Raw genomic sequence first — 8,255 nt, forward strand, 5'->3', positions numbered from 1 at the left:
GAACAAATTAGAGTGCTTAAAGCAGGGTGCCCAAACGCCCTAGAATAATCTTGCATGGAATAATGGAATACGACCTTGGTCTAATCTTTCATTGGTTTGTACTCAGACCGGAGGTAATGATTAACAGAAGTAGTTGGGGACACTAGTATTACGGCGCGAGAGGTGAAATTCGTAGACCGTCGTAAGACTAACTAAAGCGAAGGCATTTGTCAAGGATGCTTTCTTTAATCAAGAACGAAAGTTAGAGGATCGAAGGCGATTAGATACCGCCCTAGTTCTAACCGTAAACGATGCCAACTAGCAATTGGGAGACGCTACAACCAGGTGCTCTCAGTAGCTTCCGGGAAACCAAAGTCAGGTTCCGGGGGAAGTATGGTTGCAAAGTTGAAACTTAAAGGAATTGACGGAAGGGCACCACAATGAAATGGAGCTTGCGGTTCAATTTGACTCAACACGGGAAAACTTACCAGGTCCGAACTTATGGAGGTGAGACAGATTAATAGCTCTTTCTCAAATTTAAGGGTAGTGGTGCATGGCCGTTCTTAGTTCGTGGATTGATTTGTCTGGTTAATTACGATAACGAACGTGACTCACATATGCTAACTAGAACGCAGTCAGCGTTAATGCGTCGATGCCGATTGGAACGGGTTAGGACCTTTCGGTGGAGTATGACCTGACACCTTCGCTGTTCGTGTGCGCAAGTGCACTTACGGTACGCTGCTTAGCAGGACAATTTGTGTTTAGCAAAATGAGATCGAGCGATAACAGGTCCGTGATGCCCTTAGATGTTCTGGGCTACACGCGTGCTACAATGTGGGTAGCAGCGTGTCTCCTATTCCGAGAGGAACGGGAAATCACTCAAATACTCACTTAGTAGGGATTATGGATTGCAATGGTCCATATGAACTCGGAACTTCTAGTAAGTGCTGGTCATCAGCCAGCGTTGAATACGTCCCTGCCCTTTGTACACACCGCCCGTCGCTACTACCGATGGATTATTTAGTGAGGTCTTTGGAGATGATCGTTCGCTGGATCCTCGTGAACCGCGTCTGCTTTATCGAAGTTGACCGAACTTGATGATTTAGAGGAAGTAAAAGTCGTAACAAGGTTTCCGTAGGTGAACCTGCGGAAGGATCATTAGTGGCCAAGTGATCCTTCCAGAAGTCCGAACCTGCGGGTTGAGACTTCGGCACAAGTTGCCATATGATAATTGACGAAACACTATAGAAGTCCGAACCTGCGGGTTGAGACTTCGGCACAAGTTGCCATATGATAATTGACGTAACACTAACAAGTCCGAACCTGCGGGTTGAGACTTAGGCACACGTTGCCTTATACATGACTTCGAACAAATACACAAGTCCGAACCTGCGGGTTGAGACTTAGGCACAAGTTGCCTTATACATGACTTCGAACAAATACACAAGTCCGAACCTGCGGGTTGAGACTTAGGCACAAGTTGCCATATGAAAGTTGACGAAACACTAACAAGTCCGAACCTGCGGGTTGAGACTTAGGCACACGTTGCCTTATACATGACTTCGAACAAATACACAAGTCCGAACCTGCGGGTTGAGACTTAGGCACAAGTTGCCTTATACATACATTGGCCAAATAAACAGAAGTCCGAACCTGCGGGTTGAGACTTAGGCACAAGTTGCCATATTATATTCGATCAAACACTAGGTAGTCCGAACCTGCGGGTTGAGACTCAAGACCGTAACAAGATGTCACTATACAAGTCCGAACCTAAGGGTTGAGACTTAATGCGATCTAGATACCAAGTTGACATCCAATACCTGTTGAGCAAAACCAAAGATTCCCTGTTCTCGAATGATTACACTATATAACAGGGAATCATGAAGAAATCAAGCAAGCGTGAAACAAAGTCATCACTTGGGCATGCTCGATAGCCAACCACATGACCTTAACCTAAGAGAGCATGCAAACCACATGATACCTATAAACGATTAACCCGCCCTAGTTCAATCGTTCACCAAGTGATGACTTCAGTATGGCTAAGAGAAAAACTTTTAAATGGGAAAAACTCTAAGTCCGAACCTCCGGGTTGAGACTTCCGCGTCGAAGGTGGGCGCACCTCCTATCCGAAAGATGATGAATCAGGGGTGTTCGGTCAGCAATGGTCGGATTCCCCGTCGTAGTCCAACTATGACAATCAAAGTCAAGACCTCCGGGTTGAGACTTTCCGCGAGTACAAGCATAAAGGAACACGGACCAAGCCGTACCGAGAGAATCGGTACTAGAGCCCTCGTGGTTCTACATTGAGAGAGCCCTCGTGGTTCTCATTAGGGGCTTTATGCAAGTCGTACTCAATACTGTGGTGTGAAGTATAAAGTAGTCCTCGCCTGGTCCACGCTGCTTCGGCGGTCCTGGGTAAGATAGTTAATTCTAGCTTGCCCTATAGTGGAATGAGGACACTTAATGCTTCGTCTTTTAGCGGCGGCTAGACTCCTCCTCACGGGGAACGAGTTGACGCGCACAGCGGCGGCTTACGCACTATGGCAATCATGGATGCCTGAAGATTCCGTGAAGTTCTCCCCTGGTCCACGCTGCCTCGGCAGTCCTGGGTAAAATGGAATATTTCCAGCTTGCCCTATAGTGGAAGAGGACTATCCAACAATACAAAGTCAAGACCTCCGGGTTGAGACTTTCCGCGTCGGTGGTGTCGCGCACCGCCTATCCGAAAGATGGTGTAACAGGGGTGTTCGATCAGCAATGGTCGGATGCCCCGTCATAGTCCAACTATGACAACCAAAGTCAAGACCTCCGGGTTGAGACTTTCCGCGTCCGGAGGTACGCGTACCGCCTACCCGAAAGATGGTGTGCTTCTGGGGTATTCGATGAGTCGGATACCCCGTCGTAGTCCAACTATGACAATACAAAGTCAAGACCTCCGGGTTGAGACTTCCGCGTCGGAGGTGCGCGCACCGCCTACCCGAAAGATGGTGAATCAGGGGTGTTCGATCAGCAATGGTCGGATGCCCCGTCGTAGTCCAACTATGACAATCAAAGTCAAGACCTCCGGGTTGAGACTTCCGCGTCCGGAGGTACGCGTACCGCCTACCCGAAAGATGGTGAATCAGGGGTGTTCGATCAGCAATGGTCGGATGCCCCGTCGTAGTCCAACTATGACAATCAAAGTCAAGACCTCCGGGTTGAGACTTCCGCGTCCGGAGGTACGCGTACCGCCTACCCGAAAGATGGTGAATCAGGGGTGTTCGATCAGCAATGGTCGGATGCCCCGTCGTAGTCCAACTATGACAATACAAAGTCAAGACCTCCGGGTTGAGACTTTTCGCGAGTACAAGCATAAAGGAACACGGACCAAGCCGTACCGAGAGAATCGGTACTAGAGCCCTCGTGGTTCTACATTGAGAGAGCCCTCGTGGTTCTCATTAGGGGCTTTATGCAAGTCGTACTCAATACTGTGGTGTGAAGTATAAAGTAGTCCTCGCCTGGTCCACGCTGCTTCGGCGGTCCTGGGTAAGATAGTTAATTCTAGCTTGCCCTATAGTGGAATGAGGACACTTAATGCTTCGTCTTTTAGCGGCGGCTAGACTCCTCCTCACGGGGAACGAGTTGACGCACACAGCGGCGGCTTACGCACTATGGCAATCATGGATGCCTGAAGATTCCGTGAAGTTCTCCCCTGGTCCACGCTGCCTCGGCAGTCCTGGGTAAAATGGAATATTTCCAGCTTGCCCTATAGTGGAAGAGGACTATCCAACAATACAAAGTCAAGACCTCCGGGTTGAGACTTTCCGCGTCGGTGGTGTCGCGCACCGCCTATCCGAAAGATGGTGAATCAGGGGTGTTCGATCAGCAATGGTCGGATGCCCCGTCATAGTCCAACTATGACAACCAAAGTCAAGACCTCCGGGTTGAGACTTTCCGCGTCCGGAGGTACGCGTACCGCCTACCCGAAAGATGGTGTGCTTCTGGGGTATTCGATGAGTCGGATACCCCGTCGTAGTCCAACTATGACAATACAAAGTCAAGACCTCCGGGTTGAGACTTCCGCGTCGGAGGTGCGCGCACCGCCTACCCGAAAGATGGTGAATCAGGGGTGTTCGATCAGCAATGGTCGGATGCCCCGTCGTAGTCCAACTATGACAATCAAAGTCAAGACCTCCGGGTTGAGACTTCCGCGTCCGGAGGTACGCGTACCGCCTACCCGAAAGATGGTGAATCAGGGGTGTTCGATCAGCAATGGTCGGATGCCCCGTCGTAGTCCAACTATGACAATCAAAGTCAAGACCTCCGGGTTGAGACTTCCGCGTCCGGAGGTACGCGTACCGCCTACCCGAAAGATGGTGAATCAGGGGTGTTCGATCAGCAATGGTCGGATGCCCCGTCGTAGTCCAACTATGACAATACAAAGTCAAGACCTCCGGGTTGAGACTTTTCGCGAGTACAAGCATAAAGGAACACGGACCAAGCCGTACCGAGAGAATCGGTACTAGAGCCCTCGTGGTTCTACATTGAGAGAGCCCTCGTGGTTCTCATTAGGGGCTTTATGCAAGTCGTACTCAATACTGTGGTGTGAAGTATAAAGTAGTCCTCGCCTGGTCCACGCTGCTTCGGCGGTCCTGGGTAAGATAGTTAATTCTAGCTTGCCCTATAGTGGAATGAGGACACTTAATGCTTCGTCTTTTAGCGGCGGCTAGACTCCTCCTCACGGGGAACGAGTTGACGCACACAGCGGCGGCTTACGCACTATGGCAATCATGGATGCCTGAAGATTCCGTGAAGTTCTCCCCTGGTCCACGCTGCCTCGGCAGTCCTGGGTAAAATGGAATATTTCCAGCTTGCCCTATAGTGGAAGAGGACTATCCAACAATACAAAGTCAAGACCTCCGGGTTGAGACTTTCCGCGTCGGTGGTGTCGCGCACCGCCTATCCGAAAGATGGTGAATCAGGGGTGTTCGATCAGCAATGGTCGGATGCCCCGTCATAGTCCAACTATGACAACCAAAGTCAAGACCTCCGGGTTGAGACTTTCCGCGTCCGGAGGTACGCGTACCGCCTACCCGAAAGATGGTGTGCTTCTGGGGTATTCGATGAGTCGGATACCCCGTCGTAGTCCAACTATGACAATACAAAGTCAAGACCTCCGGGTTGAGACTTCCGCGTCGGAGGTGCGCGCACCGCCTACCCGAAAGATGGTGAATCAGGGGTGTTCGATCAGCAATGGTCGGATGCCCCGTCGTAGTCCTACTATGACAATCAAAGTCAAGACCTCCGGGTTGAGACTTCCGCGTCCGGAGGTACGCGTACCGCCTACCCGAAAGATGGTGAATCAGGGGTGTTCGATCAGCAATGGTCGGATGCCCCGTCGTAGTCCAACTATGACAATACAAAGTCAAGACCTCCGGGTTGAGACTTTTCGCGAGTACAAGCATAAAGGAACACGGACCAAGCCGTACCGAGAGAATCGGTACTAGAGCCCTCGTGGTTCTACATTGAGAGAGCCCTCGTGGTTCTCATTAGGGGCTTTATGCAAGACGTACTCAATACTGTGGTGTGAAGTATAAAGTATAGAGTCCTCCACTGGTCCACGCTGCTCCGGCGGTCCTGGGTAAGATAGTTCATTCTAGCTTGCCCTATGTGGAAGAGGACTCAATACCCTACCTGTTGAGCTTGAAACAAAGTCATCACTTGGGCATGCTCATATTGCCATACAATATTCCATTATCTACTAATGAGCATGCAGCTATATGATTATAACCTGTAAACGATTACCCCGCCGTAGTTCAGCGCTTCAACCAAGTGATGACTTCAGTATGGCTAGTGTGTGAAGTATAAAGTATAGTCCTCCCCTGGTCCACACTGCTTCGGCGGTCCTGGGTAAGATAGTTAGTTCTAGCTTGCCCTATGTGGAAGAGGACACCATACTTAATACTGTGGTGTAATGAACAAAGTATAGTCCTCCACTGGTCCACGCTGCTTTGCAGTCCTGGGTAAGATAGTTAATTCTAGCTTGCCCTATGTGGAAGAGGGCATACAAGACAAAGTATAGTTCTCCCCTGGTCCACGCTGCTCCGGCGGTCCTGGGTAAGATAGTTAATTCTAGCTTGCCCTATGTGGAAGAGAGCATACATGAACCAAGAACGAAGGTTATGATCGAGGAATGATTCGACAACTAACCGATGGTATGAAATGTGAAGAATTCAAGCAAGCACACAATCAAGTCATCACTTGGGCATGCTCGATAGCCAACCTCATGACATTAACCTAGTAGAGCATGCGAAAACCAATATATATGTAAACGATGCCTCCCTAGTTCAGCGCTTCAACCAAGTGATGACTTCAGAATGGCTAAATCAAATCGGTTCAAAACATACCATCGGTACCCTATTGAAACACACAAGTCGATATCAAACCTCTTAATTGTGTAGTCCTCCACTGGTCCACGCCGCTGCGGCGGTCCTGGGTAAGATAGTTCATTCTAGCTTGCCCTATGTGGAAGAGGGCACATTACTCAATACTGTGGTGTTATGAACAAAGTATAGTCCTCCACTGGTCCACGCTGCTTCGGCGGTCCTGGGTAAGATAGTTAATTCTAGCTTGCCCTATGTGGAAGAGGGCATACAAGACAAAGTATAGTTCTCCCCTGGTCCACGCTGCTTCGGCGGTCCTGGGTAAGATAGTTAATTCTAGCTTGCCCTATGTGGAAGAGAGCATACATGAACCAAGAACGAAGGTTATGATCGAGGAATGATTCGACAACTAACCGATGGTATGAAATGTGAAGAATTCAAGCAAGCACACAATCAAGTCATCACTTGGGCATGCTCGATAGCCAACCCTATGACATTAACCTAGTAGAGCATGCGAAACCCAATATATATGTAAACGATGCCTCCCTAGTTCAGCGCTTCAACCAAGTGATGACTTCAGAATGGCTAAATCAAATCGGTTCAAAACATACCATCGGTACCCTATTGAAACACACAAGTCGATATCAAACCTCATGATTGTGTAGTCCTCCACTGGTCCACGCCGCTTCGGCCGTCCTGGGTAAAATGGAACATTCCAGCTTGCCCTATGTGGAAGAGGGCACATTACTCAATACTGTGGTGTGAAGTATAAAGATCAGTTCTCCCCTGGTCCACGCTGCTTCGGCGGTCCTGGGTAAGATAGTTCATTCTAGCTTGCCCTATGTGGAAGAGGACACTTAATACTTCGTCTCTAAGCGGCGGCTTGACTCCTCCCTACGGGGAACGGGTTTACGCGCACAGCGGCGGCTTACGCACTATGGCAGTCATGGATGCCTTACGTTTCTATGAAAAGTGTGTTCCTCCCCTGGTCCACGCTGCTTCGGCAGTCCTGGGTAAGATAGTTAGTTCTAGCTTGCCCTATGTGGAAGAGGACACGTAGACTTACTGTGGTGTGAAGTATAAAGTTCAGTTCTCCCCTGGTCCACGCCGCTTCGGCCGTCCTGGGTAAAATGGATTCATCCAGCTTGCCCTATGTGGAATGAGGACACTTTATGCTTCGTCTCTAAGCGGCGGCTTGCTCCTCCCTACGGGGAATGGGTATACGCGCACAGCGGCGGCTTACGTTATGGCAGTCATGGATGCCTTACGTTTCCATGAAAAGTGTGTTCCTCCCCTGGTCCACGCTGCTTCGGCAGTCCTGGGTAAGATAGTTAGTTCTAGCTTGCCCTATGTGGAAGAGGACACGTAGACTTACTGTGGTGTGAAGTATAAGGTTCAGTTCTCCCCTGGTCCACGCCGCTTCGGCCGTCCTGGGTAAAATGGATTCATCCAGCTTGCCCTATGTGGAATGAGGACACTTTATGCTTCGTCTCTAAGCGGCGGCTTGCTCCTCCCTACGGGGAACGGGTATACGCGCACAGCGGCGGCTTACGCAAGTTAGTCACCCTCGGCAGTGGATCACTCGGCTCATGGATCGATGAAGACCGCAGCTAACTGCGCGTCATAATGTGAACTGCAGGACACATGAACATTGATAAGTTGAACGCATATTGCACGTCGTGGGAACCTACCATGATGTACAGATGACTGAGCGCTTATATTTGAGAAATGTATCGCATACATTTAACTACGCCGTGACACCCGTCACGAGACGTGCACCATGATGTTAACTAGGGTCGCGACGACCCGCTAGCATTAAAGAACCCGTGGTTTACAATATACTGGCATTGGAATTCGAAGTATTTAGAGCGTCCGTGTTCCCGCGTGAGGCGGAAGTACGAGGAGAAGGCGTGC

The 8,255-nt window shown here is 49.8% G+C and overlaps 1 non-coding gene across 1 annotated transcript; it reads left to right on the plus strand.

Moving 5' to 3' along the window:
- Window positions 1-7,903: 7,903 nt before the first annotated feature.
- Window positions 7,904-8,058, plus strand: LOC131271072 (5.8S ribosomal RNA). The gene has a single exon (XR_009180053.1). It is a non-coding gene; the product is annotated as a 5.8S ribosomal RNA (ribosomal RNA).
- Window positions 8,059-8,255: the final 197 nt, after the last annotated feature.

Source organism: Anopheles coustani (genome assembly GCF_943734705.1).
Source record: "Anopheles coustani chromosome X unlocalized genomic scaffold, idAnoCousDA_361_x.2 X_unloc_9, whole genome shotgun sequence".
In the NCBI taxonomy this organism is placed as follows: domain Eukaryota; kingdom Metazoa; phylum Arthropoda; class Insecta; order Diptera; family Culicidae; genus Anopheles; species Anopheles coustani.